This window comes from Erinaceus europaeus, chromosome 10 (genome assembly GCF_950295315.1).
Source record: "Erinaceus europaeus chromosome 10, mEriEur2.1, whole genome shotgun sequence".
In the NCBI taxonomy this organism is placed as follows: domain Eukaryota; kingdom Metazoa; phylum Chordata; class Mammalia; order Eulipotyphla; family Erinaceidae; genus Erinaceus; species Erinaceus europaeus.
The window spans coordinates 119002877-119021894 of record NC_080171.1 but is presented as its reverse complement, the minus strand read 5'-3'; the positions used below and the strand labels follow the sequence as shown (position 1 = coordinate 119021894).

The following is a 19018-nucleotide window of genomic DNA, read 5'->3' as shown; positions in this document are numbered from 1 at the left end:
AAGCTACTACTTCCTGAATATTTGACCAGCCCCAGGTTATTAACCCATGTCTGGGGCTACGTCACCCCAAGGTGTCCAAGCCTTCCTGTTTTCTCCTGTTTCTCGTGGCTCCTGCCCTATAGGCACCGTGACTTCTTGGGTGGCCTTCCTGGGAGAGAGTGGCCCCTCTGGGGTGCACGCCAGAGGCAGAAGCACACACATCTCACTCTCCAGCTGCCTGCGTGCTGCTCTTGCTTGTAGCAGAGGTGCAGGGCCTGGCCCAGCACTGCCTTTCATGGCTGATGGGAATCGTTTCTTATTTTCATTAATTTTTTTTATCGAGGGGGCTAATGCTTTACAGAGCAATCACTGACATACGCATATGATCTCATTATATAAGAAGCCCCCAGAATTTTCTGCTTATCCACCCTCTTCCTCCCTCCCAGAGTCCTTTGCTCTGGTGTAGTACCCCATGTCTGGTCCATGTTTCATCCCAGGCTCTCCCTCCTTGTCTGTGTTTTTTTTTTTTTTTCTTTTAGTCCCAGTAATAAGTGAGATCATTTGGTATTCATCCTTCTCCTTTGGCTTATCTCACTCAACATGATTAGTTTCGGCTAATGGGAATCTCTTAAAAGGTTCAGGGAAATGCTTCAACATGTCACTGGCTGATTAGACATTAGAATAGAATTTGATTTTTTTTTTAAAAGAATAGACACTGTTCACAATACTTTTCTTAAATAATCAAATTGTAGGCAAAGTGCATATTTCTGAATAATTTAGACTTTCAGTAGGCAGTTAACCACATAAGGTTTGCACTCTGGGAATAAATAAAAATGCTTTCAAAAGGTCTGGCACATTTGTGTTAGTGGTGTTATTGATGCAATATAATTTAGGTAACTTTTATCTTCAAGTGCAGGATCAGAGATCTAAAAATGGGTGGCTGGGTGTGGGGGGGGTGATTCACCCAGTGGAGCACACACATTGCCATGTACAAGGACCTGGGTTCGAGCGCCTGACCACCACGTGGGGGTACCTGCAGTGGTTGAGCCACTCAGTTAAGGGCAAAGGCTAGCAGGACAGATCTCTTTCCCACACGTTTCTTCCCCTACAGTTTTGGAGGATGAATCCTGGCTGCATGCAGTTAGAGTATCACAGTGCATTTGACCTTGAAGGTGGTGTCAGGTTCTTGGGCTCTTACTTGTTTGTTTATTTATTCTTTTATTTACAGGGTAGAGACAGACATTGAAAAGGAAGGGGGAGATAGAGAGGAGGGAGAGAGACAGAGACAGCTGCAGATAGGCTTCACCACTCGCAAAGCTTTCTCCCTGCAGGTGGGGCCTAGGAACTTGAACCTGGGTCCTTGTGGATTGCAACATGTGCGCTCAACTCGGTATGCCACCATCTGGCCCCTCGTATTTATTTATTAATTACTACTATCATTAGTTTTATCAGAGCACACTGTTCAACTCTATTTTATGGTAGTGCCAGGAATTGAACTTGGGACTTCAGTACCTCAGGCATAAAAGTGTTGATTGAGTGAACCGCTGTGCTGTTTTCCTTGGCCCTAGGTTCTTGGCTCTTGAAAGATTTGTTTGGCATTATTCCTGTCAAGTAGCTGTATAAGGCTTGTACATTAGGGAAGCTCCCTTGTTTCCCACCAACAGGCATAGGTAGGCCTTCTGCATTTGACAGACAAAACAGCCTCAGTCTCCACTCTGTGGGATCCAGACCCTCCTTAGCCAGGAAAGTCTAGATCTTGGCTAGCTATTTTACTTTCTGAAGGGCAAACTGACCTGTGGGTTTCTGTTTTTTCTTTTCTAACTCTAAAGAGGTGGGCAGTATGTGTTCACTTTTGCTCTCAGCCTTTTGTAGCACACCTTCAAAGGTTCCCTTTGAAATGACTGTAGACATTTGGAGCCTTCGGTGCCCTGGAGGATTAGAGAGCAGTCGTGCTCAGTGCAAGCTTCGGCAAGGTACTTCTTGCATCACGGGGCCGCCTTCATCAGGCAGGGAAAGGAGGGGTAGGGTAATTGCCTGTCCAGGACCCAGCCTTTTAGTCCTGTCATGCCTCGCCTTGCCCTGACCGCACAGAAGAACCCCTTGGGAACTTTAAGAATTGATGTCCAGGACACACCCACACCAGTTACGCCAGCACCTGGGGGATGGGGCCGTCATCTCTTTCTGAAAAGCTTTCTGGAGTGTTTGAGCTTGGCAGCAGTCAAAGCTCCGAGACTATGTGTCTGAAGCATCTCTGTAATTGTAGCTAAATGTTTCCCACTGCGGAGAGGTGCTGTGGTTTGGTTAGGTTAATGAAGGGTGAAATAGCTAGCTAGAGTTTCCAGAACAGGCAGTTGGGGAAGATAAGGCTACAGAGTGACCTCTTTCCTTCAAAGCCAAGGCCTCAGACGGTGGAACTGCACCATGTAATTGCTCGAGTTAGTCAGGGCACAGTCTCTAGTTGTATATTTACGGCCACAGAAAGTTGTAAAGGGCAATCACTGCGGCTTCCTGTCCATTAATTACAGTTTTGTTACAGCGTATCAGAGGCCGGACTCCAGCTTATGGCTGGTGGTGGCCGGTCTGTCTGCAGTTCTTTCGAACACGCCACTCATCACATTTATTCCGCCTTGTCTGCCACCTTACGTTCTGGTCCTCCTCCTCCTCTTCCTCATTCTCCTTCTTCCCTCCCTTTCTCCTTCCCTTCTCCCCCCTCCTAAGCACCCTTCCTGCTGTTGTGCATGGTGCTGACTGCATGTAACTCTGTTACTCCAGGACAGGGTTGGAATCAGAACGCAGTGGTGGTCTGAGGCTAGTCTCTCTTGTCACCTCTGAGCCTTTGAGACCACTACATTCAGATGTTGAAATTGTATCTTACTCTAGGATGGTAGGACATCTTGTCAGGGAAAGAATGCAAGAGGTGAAGTGTGATTGGCTAGCTTGACCCTCATACTCTGCTCATTTCTGGAAAGTAATCTAGGGAGTGGGGAGAAGCAGGAGGCAGAACTCCCTGGGCAGAAGTAGGAGGCTCCTCACTGCCATGAGGCTTTTGGGAGCCAGGGACTCTACTCCGTGATCTGTGAGCCTCAGCTGCTTCGTCCTCAAATCAGCCTGGAGAACTGGGCACAGTTAAGAAAAATAGGAACAGGGGGCTGGGTGGTGGCGCACCTGGTTGAGTGCACATACTACAATGCTCAGGGTCCCAGGTTCAAGCCCCCAATCCCTACATGCCAGGGGGAAAGCTTTGCAAGTGGTGAAGAAGTGTTGCTGGTGTCTCTCTGTCTCTGTCCCTATCACCCACTCCCCTCTGGATTTCTGGCTGTCTCTATCCAATAAATAAATACAATAAAAAAACGGGGGTAAAGGTTGTAAAAAATTTTAAAAAAAAAAGGAACTCAGTGACTTTCTCTAGGCCACACAATTACACATGGTAGGTAAGTCCTCACACTGCTGGGAACTACTAATTTTATAAGTAGAGCAGAACTCAGGTTTTTAACAAGCTAAAAGCCTGGACCAGGCGGTGATGCACCTGGTTGTGCTCACACATTACCATGTGCAAGGACCCAGGTTCAAGACCCCACTCCCCATCTGTAGAGGGAAACTTCACAAGTGGTAGAGCAGGTACTCTCTCTCCCTCTCTATCTCTTCCTTCTCGCTCAGTTTCTTTCTGTCCTGTCAAATCAATTAATTGATTAAGACATCTTTCTATCCTTTTCTTGAAGAAAAGTGAGGGAACTTGTAAGCTTTAAAAAAAATTTTAAAAATATTTATTTATTCCCTTTTCCTGCCCTTGTTGTTTTATTGTTGTAGTTATTGTTGTTGTTACTGATGTTGTTGTTGGATAGGACAGAGAGAAATGGAGAGAGGAGGGGGAGACATATAGGGGGAGAGAAAGACAGACACCTGCAGACCTGCTTCACTGCTTGTGAAGCGACTCCCCTGCAGGTGGGGAGCCGGGGGCTCAAACCAGGATCCTTACACCGGTCCTTACACGGGTCCTTCTTGCCACCTGTGCTTAACCTGCTGTGCTACCGCCCTACTCCCTAAAATATTTTTTCCCAATTTGTAAGCTTTTCTGTGAATATATAAGCTTGTATAGTGCTATATAGTCAGACTTAGTCCTTACAAAAATAAGAGAAAAATGGGGGTTGAGAGATATCTCATCCCATGAAACATATGCTACCATGTGCAAAGGACAAAAGTGCCAGCTCCAGGCAGCACATGAGGACACCATGAATGGCACCGGGGCGAGCTCAGCAAGTAGTGGGCAGTGCTATGTGGTGTCTGTCCTCTGTCTCTGTCTGACATTAAAAAATAAATCAACAAACATCATTCAGCCGGGAGCAGTGGACTTGTGTGTTCTTGACCCAGCACCCCTTCCCATACAAAAGAAAGGTAAGAAACTGCATCCTTTTCATTTTAAAATCCCAGATCACAAAATCCGTGTGGGCACAGCTGTTCTTACTGATGGAAGGGCAAGGCAGTCAGAAAACAAGACTCGCTACCACTTACGTGCTCCCATGCCAGAGAGCATAGCTTGATTCTTGAATTCAGAGATGTGCATTTGAAAAATCAAGGAAACATGACATGTACATATTTTTTAAATTTTTAAAAAGATTTTATTTATTTTCCTTTTTGTTGCCCTTGTTGTTTTATTGTTGTAGTTATTGTTGTTGTAGTCGTCGTTGTTGGATAGGACAGAAAAATGGAGAGAGGAGGGGAAGACAGAGAGGGGGAGAGAGACAGACACCTGCAGACCTGCTTCACCGCCTGTGAAGCAACTCCCTGCAGGTGGGGAGCCGGGGGCTCGAACTGGGATCCTTATGCCAGTCCTTGTGCTTTGCGCCACATGCACTTAACCTGCTGTGCTACTGCCCGACTCCTGACATGTACATATTTTTAAAATTCCCTGGAGTGAGCCCAATTATCTCACGTCCAGGTGACTCCCCCCGAGTTAGGTTTCTTTCTTTTATTATTTATTTTTATTTATTTATTTTTTTAATTTTCTCTTTTGTTGTCCTTGTTTTTCGTTATTGTTGTAGTTATTAGTTATTGATGTTGTCGTTGTTAGATAGGACAGAGAGAAATGGAGAGAGGAGGGGAAGACAGAGAGGGGGAGAGAAAGACAGACACCTGCAGACCTGCTTCACCGCTTGTGAAGCGACTCCCCTGCAGGTGGGGAGCCAGGGGCTCGAACCGGGATCCTTATGCCGACCTTGTGCTTTGCGCCACCTGCGCTTAACCCGCTGCGCTACCACCCGACTCCCAGGTTTCTTTTTTTTTAAATTTATTCTCTTTTGTTGCCCTTGTTTTAATGTTGTAGTTATTGTTGCTGTTGTTGATGTCTTCGCTGTTGGCTAGGACAGAGAGAAATGGAGAGAGGAGGGGAAGACAGAGGGGGAGAGAAAGACAGACACCTGCAGACCTACTTCACTGCCTGTGAAGCGACTCCCCTGCAGGTGGGGAGCCGGGGGCTTGAACTGGGGTCCTTAAGCCGATCCTTGGGCTTTGCACCACCTGCGCTTAACCTGTTGCACTACCGCCCGACTCCCCCAAGTTAGGTTTTCCAAGGAGCATGAGGGGATTGTTAATTCAAGCTGTTCTGTGGGTGGCACACCTGGTTAAGCGCACGTAGTACAAGGCGCAAGGACCTGCACAAGGACCCAGGTTCGAGCCCCCTCTCCCGACCTGCAGGGGGGATGCTTCAGAAGCAGTGAAGAAGGTCTTCGGGGGCCTGTTTCTTCTCTTCTCCTATCTCCCCCTCCTCTCTCAGTTTCTCTGTCTTGTCCAGTAAAATGGAAAAGAAAATAGCTGTCAGGAATAGTGGATTCGTAGAGCTGGCACTGGGCCTCAGAGATAACCCTGAAGGCAATAAAAAAACAAAACAAAACAGAAAAACAACAGCAACAACAAAAACACTCCTGGGACTCTCTGTTGCCTTGCAGACAAAGGGACACCTCCTTTGGCACCTGACTAGAGTATTTGAGTAGTCTGTGTTGAATGTCACTTGGGTTGACTACATTTTCCCTCTATCTTCCCTCCTGTGAGTAGTGAAATCTAGGAGGCAGGACACTTCTGTAAGGGATGCTGGGGCTGTCCTTTCCTTCCCTTTCCCCTTAAGACTAACAACTGAAACAACACCCCATGTAGAGGCTGACATTCATTACGAAGAGTTTTTTTTCCTTCTGGCCATATTTCTTTTTTGGCCTTTAATGGTAAAGCATTTCAACAGGGAAATTTCTAGTGTTAAGGAAGTTTGGAGAAAGCAGTAAGAAGCGTCCCGTAGTAATGACACTTTGAGTCTGTCGTTGAAGACAGGCTGGTGAAACGGCTCTTTGAAGTGTTAGCAAAGGATGGTGTGAGCAGCTTCAGGAAGCAGCCACAGCCAGGCTGCAGGGGCTGGCTGTCAGGGTGGTCCATCTCCATACTCTCTTCAGAATGGAACTACCCACAGATAAGTGCACAAGACTCCTGGGAGACAACAAGCCAGTGCCGGACAAGAAGGCAATCAGTCGGTCCTCTGGATCATTTCCTTTAATTAGGGTCACTACTCCATCTTGGTGCCTGCACTGGACTCCACGGCTCCCGGCTGCAGTGGTCCCCTCCCTCTTCCCCCTCTCCCTTCTTTTCTCTTCTTCAGGATGTTTATTTTATTTTTATCAGTGATTTAATAAAGATTAACAAGATTGTAAGATAATGGGTACAGTTCCATACAGTTCTCACCACTAGAGTTCTGTGTCCCATCCTCTCCATTGGAAATGTCCCTATTCTTTATCCCTCTGGGAGTATGGACCTCTGATGATCGAGATAGAAATAGAGGGAGAAAGAAAGCAGTACTGCTCCATCACATACGAGGCTTCCTCCCCTGCAGGTGGACACCAGGGGTTTGAACTCCGGTCCTAGGGCCTGAAAATGTATGCATTCTGCTGGGCACGGCACCGCCGAGCTCCATCCCCCTCAGTTTCCTGAAGCTGAACATACGACTGAGGGATTCAGATACTCAGTGACTCAGGCTAAACATGGACTTGAGTCCCTTGTCACAGTTAGAGCAGGAAAACATCCCTGATTACAGCTCAGGAGTTGGGACTACTCCATAATTAACAGCAGGATAGGACCTGACCTAAACTAGTGTGTGTGTGTGTGTGTGTGTGTGTGTGTGTGTGTGTGTGTGTGTGTGTGTGTATACAAGCTCAGCAAAATAAAATGTTTAGTCTGAGCAAGTTTACTGCTCTTTTATTAGGTATATAAAATAATCAGTAGGATAACTTGGTAGACTGCTCTTTCTCTTTTATTATATATATTTTATCCCTGCTGATGCTGTTATCCTATATTTCAATTAGCCCAATATTAATATTGCTATAGCAACTTCTTTTAATTCACTTATGCCAGCACTATTTACTATTTGTCTACTCTTCTGCATTTTCCAGCTTTCCTGATAATATGTTTTATTTTATTTTATTTACTTATTTATTTATTTATTTATTTTGCCTCCAGGGTTATTGCTGGGGCTCGGTGCCTGCACCATGAGTCCACTGCTTCTGGAGGCTATTTTTCCCCTTTTGTTGCTCTTGTTGTTATGGTTATTATTATTGTTGCTATTGATGTCATTGTTGGCTAGGGCAGAGAGAAATGGAGAGAGGAGGGGAAGACAGAGGAAGGGGAGAGAAAGATAGACACCCGTAGTCCTGCTTCACCGGCTGTGTAGGAACTCCCCTGCAGGTGGGGAGCCGGGGGCTCGAACCAGCAGGATCCTTAGGCCAATCCTTGCGCTTTGCACCACCTGCGCTTAACCCACTTAGCTTACTGCCGACTAACTCTCTGTCTTTTTCTGTCTCCCCCCTCTCAATATTTCTCTGTCCTATCAAATCAAATAGAAAGAAAAAGGAAAAAAGGACTGCCATGAGCAATGGATTCATTGTGCAGGCCCCAGCAATGACCTTGGTGGCAATTAAAGTAAATGAATTAGCATAACAAACTGAAGAAGTTAGTAGTTTGTGGGTGGGGTAGATAGCACGATAGTAGTGCACAAGAGCCGCATGTCAGAGGTCCTACCTAGTGCTACGAAAATCCAGAGCCAAGTGGTCCACTGGTGGAAAACTAATGATGCAGTTTCGTTAGCTCGCTGCCTCGCTGAACAGCAGCCTGCAGATGGCTATCTCCATGACTGTCTGCTGGATTTCTTACTGATAGCTCACCTGTCTGCTCTCTTCAGCTCAGTGTGCAGCTTTGTATCATGTTATTTCAATCCTGAATCTAAAATAAAAATTGTTTTATAAAAAAAAAAAAAAAGTCCACAGATCCTTACCTTCACGGGGAACAGTACAGTAGCAGCCATTGTGCTGTGTGGATTTTTTAAAGGTGACTCTTTCCGGAGTTGGGCGGTAGCGCAGCGGGTGAAGCGCGCAGCGGGTGAAGCGCAAGGCCCGGCCTAGGCTTAACGATCCCTGTTCGAGCCCTCGGCTCCCCACCAGCAGGGGAGTCGCCGCTTCACAGGCGGTGAATCAGGTCTGCAGCTGTCTGTCTTTCTCTCCCGCTCTCTGTCTTTCCCATCTCTCTCCATTTCTCTCTGTCCTATCCAACAACAACGACATCAATAACAACAGTAGTAATAATAATAAATAAATATTAAAAAAATTTTTAAAGGTGACTCTTTCGCCTGTTATGACACCTCCTGCAGACCCGCTTTGCCCCGTCTTACTGCCTCTCCCCCCCCCCCCCCCCGCACGGTCTACTTCAGTGCAATATCTAGGTTCAATTCTAAACGTAGCATGTCTTAGTACCACTGGCGGATATATTCCCTTCTCATTGCTGCTATAATAAAGTCACCGGTGGCCAGGCAGTGGCGCACCTGGTTAAGCACTTACATTACAGTGCGCAAGGACCCAGGTTCAAGCCCCGGGTCCCCACCTGCATGAGGGAAGCTTCACAAGCAGTGAAGCAGGACTATAGGCATCTCTCTGTCTCTTCCTTCCCTCTCAATTTCTCTTCGTCTCTGTCCAATAAATAAATAAAACTTACCGTAAACTTAATTGCTTTAGATAACACAACTTTATTTATTAAAGATTTAGTTTATTTACCAGAGAGAGAGAGAGAGAGGATAGAACCAGAGCATCACTGTGGCACATGTGGTTTTGGGGATCAAACTCAGGACCTCCTGCTCGAGAGTCCAATGCTCGATCCACTACGTCACCTCCTGGACCGCTGGACTACAATTCTGTATTGGGTGCAGCAGGTGGGAGTTCTGTCTTCTATAACTGCTTCTCCTCTGGATATGGGCATTGGCGAGGAAGCTTTTTTTCTCTTGAAGTGTTTCGGGGCCTGCAGACCTGCTGGCTGACATTCTGCACACATGTGCTCCATACAGAGTGGAGCCTTCACTGTGGCCCTGAGCCCCTGAAGTGATTGATGGGTGTGGATTATTGAGGTGGGTTGATAAAACAGATAATTACCTCATTATTTCTAATAGTAATGCATAAAGACCTGAGGATGGGGTGTATGTACAATAGGATTTCTTTTTTAAGTTGGGCTGATTTGCCATGGGGAAGTTCTGTGCTTATGAGATTAAAATGCAAGGTTGACTGTAAATGCAAAAAAAAAAAAATTTTTTTCCCCCCGTTTTCAGAGAATGGAGACCAAAGCTAATGAACAGGTGAGCCAGTTGAAGATTTAGTTTAGGGAGTGGGTCCTGACAGTTTTCACCTCTCTGCTTATACCAGGCCTTGTAGCCCGCTACCAAATTATAATCACAGTGCTCATTCTTCCTGAGGGACCCGTGTTGGTCTGGCTCTCCCCAGTTCAGCGAGTTCTGATTTTCTGGTTCTTTTTTCAGTATGCTGGTTTGTCATTCTCCCTCTCTCTTTTTTTTCTTATTGGGTAGAAACAGATAGAAATTGGAGGATAGAGAAGGAAAGAGACAGAGAGATACCTGCAGCCCTGCTTCACCACTTGTGAAGCTTTGCCCCTGCAGGTGGGGACCAGGGGCTTGAACCCCCAGGTCCTTGTGCGCTGTAATATGAGCGCTTAACCAGGTGTGCCACTGCCTGGCCCCTAGCATTTTTTCTTAAGCTGTTCATTTAGAGGGCAGTAGAACAGTGTGGCCATAGGGCTCTGTTCCTTGTTGCCTCTTTTTTTTTTTTTTTTTAATTTTATAAAAAGGAAACACTGACAAAAACCATAGGATAAGAGGGGTACAACTCCACACAGTTCCCACCACCAGCTGCCTCTTTCTTATGAACTCCTTGTTGGTCAGAGCCTTCCTGAGAGAGGGCTCCTCGCAGTTGAAGAGAGCTGATTGCCATCACCCTTGCATCAGTAATCAGTCCCCTCCTGCATGGAGGTCAGTTTGCAGAGCAAACTGTCATCACAGTGGAATGGGAGGCATGGTCGATCTCAAGCGACTGTGTTCTGCATATAGGCACGCGGGCACGGGTGAGGGACTGAGGCTGACTGGTGGCACGCAGACGCAGGCTCAGCAGCCCAGGCCGCTCCTGTGGCAGAGACAGATTCTGGACAAGCACGTCCTCAGGCAGCTGACAGCACCTCTTCCTCTCTGGCTGAGAACTCAAGGCCTCCATGTCATTACCCATGGAGCAACTCTTGGCTCAAGCACACCGAGCTTATTCATAAATAGTATTTTTGAACTAAACCTTTCTTCTGAAGTATCTTAAAATACCCTCCGGTTTCTGTTTGCTTTATATTGCCAGTTTAATATACATATAATGATGAAGGTCGGACCCCACTTAGAAAAAATATTCATAATCTTGACAAATGTTAAACTGACTTTTTTTTTTTTTTTTTGCTTCCAAGGTTATTGCTAGTGCTAGCACTACGAATCCACTGCTCTTGGAGGCCGTTTCTTTCTCCCCCTCCATTTTATTGAAGAGGACAGAGAGAAACTGAGTAAGGGAGGGAGAAAGGGAGAGAGAAAGATAGACACCTGTAGACCTGCTTCACTGCACAAATCTGGTAAAAACAAACATTTAAAACCATGATGATAGGACCTAAAATAATCAGTGAAATTTTATTTATTTATTTATTTATTTTTATTTATTTATTATTGGATAAAGACAGAGAGAAATTGAGAGGAATGGGGGCGATAGAGAGGGAGAGAGACAGACAGACACCTGCAGCCCTGCTCCACCATTTGTGAAACTTTCCCCCTACAGGCAGGGACCAGGGGGCTTGAACCTGGGACCTTATGCACTGTAATGTGTGTACTTCACCAGGTGTGCCACCGCCTGGCCCCATGAAAATTTACTTTATAGCTCAGGGCAAGTGAAAATTCAAGGCTACAGAAAAATAGCATTAATTCACATTTTCATATGCTAAGATACGTTATCTATCATGTATATTTTAAACACAGACATAAACTATGTAAACACATGATAACCATAACATATATTTCTGTTACATCTAGGCAGCTTTGCCTGTGGGGAGGTGACTCAGCAGTAGAGCACTATACTGCATCTCTGTGGTCCTGAGTTCAGTCCCTGGCACTGATCTGTCCAGGTGAGATTATTAAGTGTAAGGACCGGAGTAGGGATCCCGGTTTAAGTCCCCGGCTCCCCACCTGCAGGGGGGTCGCTTCAGAGGTGGTGAAGCAGGTCTGCAGGTGTCTGTCTTTCTCTCCCCCCCCCATTCTCCATTTCTCTCTGTCCTATCCAGCAACAACGACATCAGTGACGACAAGGGCAACCAAAAGGGAAAAACAGCCTCCAGGAGCCATGGATTTGGCACCAAGCCCCAGCAATAACCCTAGAGGCCAAAAAAAAAAAAAAAAGACCCTTGGAAAATTTATTGGTACATTAGTTCAGTGTCTTTGATTTTTTTTTTTTTAAAGTGTGTGTGTGTATTAATGAGAAAGATCAGAGCACTACTCAGCTCTGGCTTATGGTGGTGCTGGAACTTGAACATGGAGCCTCAGAGTCTCAGGCATGAAAGTCTTTTGCATAACTACTATGCTCTGTCCCTACCTCCATCTTTGATTTTTAAAAAATATTTATTTATTTGTTCCCTTTTGTTGCCCTTGTTGTCTTACTGTTGTAGTTATTATTGCTCTTGTTATTGATGTCATCATTGTTGGATAGGTCAGAGAGAAATGGAGAGAGGAGGGGAAGACGGGGAGAGAAAGACAGACACCTGCAGACCTGCTTCACCGCCTGTGAAGTGACTCCCCTGCAGGTGGGGAGCCAGGGGCTCGAACTAGATTGTTTTTTAACACAAGGTCAGCCCTCTTTTCGGATGGAATCACTGGACTGTGAAAGAGTTTGGTGAGAGGAGCTATATAGTTTGTGAGCCGGGACCTACTCCAGACGCTTACATTCTTCCCCCAATTATTTTACATATAAGTAAAGACAGTATAAGTAAAGCCAGCTGTCACAGGGGCACACTGTCTCATCTTTCCATGACAGACATTTGCACAAGTTACGTGTGTGGTATATGAACACAGTGGAACTAGTTATAAAGATGAAATCCTACCACTTGCAATAACAGGAGATTTGTAGAGTGTTCTCCGATATGAAATCAGTTATCTAGAGAAAGACGAACACTCTATGGCTTCTCTCACATGTGAGGTGCTTACGTCTGAGAGGCAGAGGTCTTTGGTGATTATCGTCCTTTTCAGGGCTGTTTCAGTGCCTTAAGTCAGCCACTCCTTTCAAAGTACTGGCACAAGGACAAGCGAGGTGCCCTCTGTTTGCACCACTCACACATGGCACCAACTTGACAATGTCATGTGTCATCTCTACTTTCAGTTCTGTTATAAATGGAGACCCTAGATTTGCCTCGGCTGACCTGATGAGATTCTTGGCCACTAACTTATTTGGCAACAGTGACAGTGCAGCTTTCAGTCAGCCAATAGCATCTTCAGTTTCTGAGAGATTCTTCCCTGTGCAATATTTCCAAATTTATTTCATAAAGGCACGGACAACACTTAGAAAACAATATAGCACCAAATGCAGTTGCTTAAGTCTCAGACGTGAACACTAAGTATATCAGAGCAAGGAAGCATCGGAGTGAGACGCAAAACACAAGAGATACACTGTGGAGAAATCAAAGAAGAGATGGGTCAGGCCAAGTTGGCCAAGGACAGACTCCATGACTGTTGTTTAGACTCCAGAATGTTGGCTGTTATCTTGAAGGTAGTGCAGTGCCACATGAGAACTTGAAAGGGGAGTGAATGACACAGTCAGAATTGTGTCTCTGGAAGGTAATTGGCAGCACAGTCAAGTCAGAAGAGAGAGACCAGTGAGGTTGCTGTTGTAATACTCCAAATAGAACAAGTCATCTGAATTCAGGTAGAAGCAGTGCTGACAGGCTGTGAGCCCGAGGAGAACTCTCCTACCTGCTGAGCACCTGTAAGAACAGGGAGTTACTTCTTGTCAGGACATTAGAATTCAGCATCTGAGGACGGACGGTCCTGCTTGACATCCTTCAGACACTAGACCCTCTTGACCCTTAGGGATTGGCAAGTTGCTTAATTATTTAAAATTTAGTGTCTGCAACTATAAAATAGACAAATTAGTATCTATATCCTTACTTCTTTCTGATGTTTAATTGAGGCACAACTTGGTTCTAAGAAAAAGTAGGCTAACATATATAATATTGTTAACATATAGGGTAGATTAAAATTGTTGTCAGTGGTTGACCCTGGGTGAGACTGTAAAAGCCAGAGCGGCCTAGAGAGAGCTCAGATCTAGAGCTTGTCCTGCTCAGGGGTGAAGCTGCACTAACAGCTGGGCGCTCAGCGCAGTAAGGAAGGAAGGAAGGAAATTTTTATCTTCAAAAAAGATGGCGAGCAGGGAGAAAGTATAAAACTGTAGAGCAAAGAAGACTCCGAATGCTGAAATGCCAAGGCTATTGCTGTGTGTGAGATGGAAGAAGCTTCCTGAGGCCTGGGAGGCGTTGTGACAAGACTATATTAGCACTATTAGCATGCCTTTTGAATGCATTGCCATTAAATCAGATTATCCATCCGTCTGGAAGGAGTTGTTGGCTTATCAGTGCTTTATCTTCATTAAAGTGCAACAACTTGCCAACAAAACTTAATTTATTTCAAGTAGTCACAGAACAGTCAACCTTTGGCTTCTCCAGGATTGAGTCCTGCCGCAATGTCATCTGTTGGCATGTGGATTTAGGAAACACGCAGTGGAAGAAACTTACTTGGGAGAGTGAGGAGCAGCTGTGGGTCAGACCTGTTCCATTTTACTCTGCAAAGCGTGAACCTTAGCCAAGCCCAGCGCAAAGGTCACGGGGCTTCCTCTCAGGGCTCCAAGGAGGACTGGCTGTCTGGATGCTTGGGGCACCAGATGAAACACAGGACAAGTGGGTGTGTACACACGGCTACGTGTTCTCATGGTCCAAACACATATCTCTAAACACACGGGTGAGGTATATCTGTATTCCAATAGGAAAGAAAAATATTTGTGCAAAAAAAAGAAAGATGTCTAAGTTCATGTCTCGGAAGACTTTGATGTTTCATTTGAATCTTTAGAAAGAATTTTTTTTTTTTGCCTCCAGGGTGATTACTGGGGCTCGGTGCCTGCACTACGAATCCACTGCTCCTGGAGACCATCTTTTCCCTCTTGCTGCCCTTGTTGTTGTAGTTATTATTGTTGTTGTCGTTGTTGGATAGGACAGAGAGAAATGGAGAGAGGAGGGGAAGACAGAGAGGGGGAGAGAAAGATAGACACCTGCAGACCTGCTTCACCACCTGTGAAGCGACTCCCCTGCAGGTGGGGATCCAAGGGCTCGAACTGGGGTCCTTACGCCGGTCCTTGTGCTTTGTGCCACGTGCTCTCAACCTGCTGCGCTACCACCCGGCCCCCTAGGAAGGATTTTTAACATGTTTGGACATAGCTTGCATGTCTTTTGTCAAAAGAAGACTCCAGAAAGGTATCCTCCAGGCTCCTAGGTCTGTTTTTAGTTTTGTGTGCAGAGACATGTTTTTAGTTTTGTGTGCAGAGACACATCTCCATCAGTGACTGCCCAGGAGTTTAATGTGATATTTTATCAATGTTTCTGGTTGTGAGTAATGTTGCTTCTACTGTTCTGGGCTTTGCTCAAAAGTTGGTGATCTCAGACCTTGCAGAAGCAGCTGGAGTTGTTTAGGTACAGGAGAACTTAAATTTTGCACTGTGATTTCTCAGTGGAATGCTGTTGTTGGCACTCATTTCTGTATATCAATGCTGAGAGCCATCACTTTCTGCTCTTAGAAGGTTTTGCTGCATGTCTTCCAAAGGCAAAGAACACAGTGGGTGAACTTTCTCACTGCTCTGCATCCCACAGATCCTGGAGGGATAAAGTAGGTGTCTACTGTCACCAGAGAGATACAGTTCAAGTGGGCCGGGTGGTGGCGCACCTGGTTGAGCGCATATGGCTAAGCAAGGCTTTATTTATTTGTTTTGACCAGAGCAGTGCTCAGGTCTGGGGTTGAACCTGGGTCCTCTAACATGCAAGCCCTATGCTCTACTGCAGTGCTATCTCCCCAACCCTAAACAAGGTTTTCAAACTGACTTGTGACTTACTGTCCTGGGAAGAAAGAAAGTGCTTTCTATAATGACTGCTAAAGGAAGTAGCAGTGCAAACCCTGATACTCCTCCCTTCAGGAGCTCGGCCACTCAGCATCACGAGGGCTGTACATTTATCTAGCCACTCACTTCACATCTCCTGGGAGAAGATGATTTCACATAATGTTTTCTTCTATATATCGCCACCGCCCAGGCTTTCCTTAATCCGTTGGATTTGTGGTGATTAAAGACAATGGATCAAAATCTTCAGGTTGATTAATCTCATCTGTAATGAGCATGGCATTTCTACCTTAGGATATTAGTTAAGCTCATACAACTTGATAAATGTCCAAAGTCTGGTCTTGTCGTTTTCTGCTCTTGAAATTTTCCTGAAAATTATTAATGCTTATTAACACATGAAACATTCTTGCATCTTTCAAGGGCCAGGGAACTAAAGGAATTATGCATCCTTTGTTTCCAAGGGTTTTGTTAGACAGTGGATGATAAATGACATAAAAAAAAAAAACCCTACTATTGGCAAGTTTTGTCTGAAAAACCAGTTAAGTTTTCAAAACAGATGAAAAGGAATGAATATACCAGTACTATAAATTCCTACTCCCTCTTCCCTATTTCCCTCCAGTTATTGTTGACAGTAAAATACATTTGAAGTACTTCCTCTAGACCCAGCATACTGACAGTAAGGAGCTAAACTAAAAGATGAGAGGGAGAGGGAGAGGGAAAGAGAGAGAGAGTGTGTGTAGAGGGGGTACTTTCCATTCGATACTGCCTTTGTGAGGAAAAAACTTAAGTAGCAGATTGCAGGCAGAAATTACAAGGGCTAGAATAACTCTGGGCCTCATGTTTTTAAAGTCTAGTGCTCTAGTCACAGTGCCACCTCCCAGATCACTCTCTCCCCCTTTTAGGTGAGCTTTAGAATTCTTTCCGCTGCTGACTGTGGGCACTGAGATAAATCACTTACTTCTGATGAAAAAAAGCCTGCATGAAATCGAGGAGAAACTGCCTTCTGAGATAAAATAGATTTTAAACACGTGACACTGTTTAATAAAAAGTAAAACTTTGGAGGAAATCTTGCTGAAACTTTGGTCACTGTTTAAAGAGCACCTTCAAGGCATTCATAAACAACTTGAGTTTATTTGAGTGTATATTTTACACTTTTAAAACAGTTATGGCTAGTTTTAGCTTCTTGGCCATAAAAGGAGAGGAAGAACGTATAGTATTATACACATGGGAAGTGAGATAAATCACAGATTCTTAAACTGACATGCAAAATATTATCTACAAGAGTTCCAGAACTGTCTTCCAGTCTTTGTTATGACTCTTTTAAAGAAGACATAATTGGATGTAATTGGTTTTATTTTGTTTGTTTCGGTAAGATGTAACAAACTTGCCATTTTAATCTTTTTTAAACACATAGGTGATTGGCATCAAATATCCCCTTACTGTGGTACAGCCACCGCCACTATCAATTTCTGGACAGAAACTCTGCATCTGTTAAGTGGTAGCTCTCAGTCCCCGTTAACCTCTATTCTACTTTCTATCTTTATAGATATACTTAATCTAGGTTATCTCATATAAATGGAACAAGATATTTTTCTTTCTTTTTTCTTTCCTCCCATTTTTTTTTTTTGGGGGGGAGTTCTGGCTTATTTCCCTAAGCATAAAACCTTCAAGGTTCATCCATGTGTCAGAATTTCCTTCCTTCCTTACGACTAAACCACATCCTCTTGTATGTCTAGAGCAGTTTGTTTATATACCAAACTGTTTCTTTTTGTCTTTTTTTTTTTTTTTCACCGTCTGACTATTGAGAATGATGTTATGGGGAGATAGAGTATGACTCATTCATTTGCACCTTTGATCATTCGTGTTTTAACGGGGCTGGGAGACAACTCAGTGAGGAAAGCGTATCTGACATGAGACCCTGGATTCAGCCCCCTGTGCCCCTCTGAGAGCTCCGTAGACAGTGCCAGTGCAACTCCGTGGAAGTGGCGCAGGGCTCTGGTGCCTCTCCTCACCGCCTCTGCCCCTGCTGTGCCCAAGAAAAGGGTATAGAGGGGAAGTTAGGCCAGGGGATGTGGCTCAGCGGCACTGGACGTGTGCACAGCTTGCAATTCGTCCCCTGGCATGTCATAGTTTTTCCTCCCTCTGGAGGCTTAGATCATTTTTTTTTTTTGCTTTCTTTATTGGGGGATTCATGTTTTACATTCAACAGTAAATACAATAGTTTGTACATGCATAACATTTCCCAGTTTTCCATATAACAGTATAACCCCCACTAGGTCCTCTGTCATCCTTTTTGGACCTGTGTTCTCCCCGCCCACACAAACACCAGAGTCTTTTACTTTGGTACGATACGCCAATTCCAGTTCAGGTTCTACTTGTGTTTTCTCTTCTGATCTTGATTTTCAACTTCTGCCTGAGAGTGAGATCATCCCATATTCATCCTTCTGTTTCTGACTTATTTCACTTAACATTTCTTCTTCAAGCCCCATCCAAGATCGGCTGAAAATGGTGAAGTCATCATTTTTAATAGTTGAATAGTATTCCATTGTGTATCTAGACCACAACTTGCTCAGCCACTCATCTGTTGTTGGACACCTGGGCTGCTTCCAGGTTTTGGCTATTACAAATTGTGCTGCGAAGAGCATATGTGTACACAGAATTTTTTGGATGGATGTGTTGAGTTCCTTAGGATATATCCCCAGGAGAGGAATTGCAGGGTCATGGGGTAGGTCCATTTCTAGCCTTCTGAGAGTTCTCCAGACTGTTCTCCACAGAGGTTGGACCAATTTCCATTCCCACCAGCAGTGCAGGAGGGTCCTTTGACCCCACACCCTCTCCAGCATTTGCTGCTGTTACCTTTTCTGATGTACGACATTCTCACAGGAGTGAAGTGGTATCTCATTGTTGTCTTTATTTGCATTTCTCTGACAATCAAAGACTTGGAGCATTTTTTCATGTGTTTCTTGGCCTTTTGGATCTCTTCTGTGGTGAATATTCTGTCCATGTCCTCCCCCCATTTTTGGATGGGGTTATTTGTTTTCTTGTTACTGAGTTTGGCAAACTCTTTATATATTTTGTTTATTAAAGTCTTGTCTGATGTATGGCATGTAAAGATCTTCTCCCATTCTGTGAGGGGTCTCTTGGTTTGGGCAGTGGTTTCTTTTGCTGTGCAGAAGCTTTTTAATTTGATGTAGTCCCATAGGTTTATACTTGCCTTAGTCTTCTTTGTAATTGGATTTGTTTCATTGAAGATGTCTTTAAAATTTATGCAGAAAAGAGTTCTGCCAATATTTTCCTCTAAGTATCTGATAGTTTCTGGTGGCTTAGATAAAATTTAAATACAAATACTTTGTTGATTTAATTTAATTTAATTTGTTGATTAAATGTAACTTTTCTTTCTCTTTAATTTTTATGTATTTATTATTGGACAGAGACAGAGAGAAATTGAGGGGGCTAGATAGAGAGGGAGAGAGACAGAGAGACACCTGCAGCCCTGCTTCACCCCTCATGAAGCT

The 19018-nt window shown here is 44.6% G+C and overlaps 1 protein-coding gene and 1 long non-coding RNA gene across 10 annotated transcripts in view; one reads left to right on the top strand and one right to left on the bottom strand.

Moving 5' to 3' along the window:
* The window catches only part of MTCL1 (microtubule crosslinking factor 1), a 129150-nt gene that overhangs the window by 27567 nt on the left and 82565 nt on the right, over positions 1–19018 (top strand). The window lies entirely within an intron of this gene.
* LOC132540948 (uncharacterized) overlaps positions 4640–19018 on the bottom strand; it is a 60812-nt gene continuing 46433 nt past the window's right edge. The window contains exon 2 of the long non-coding RNA XR_009552157.1: positions 4640–5208. This is a non-coding gene — a long non-coding RNA (uncharacterized LOC132540948). The remainder of the gene's footprint in view (positions 5209–19018) is intronic.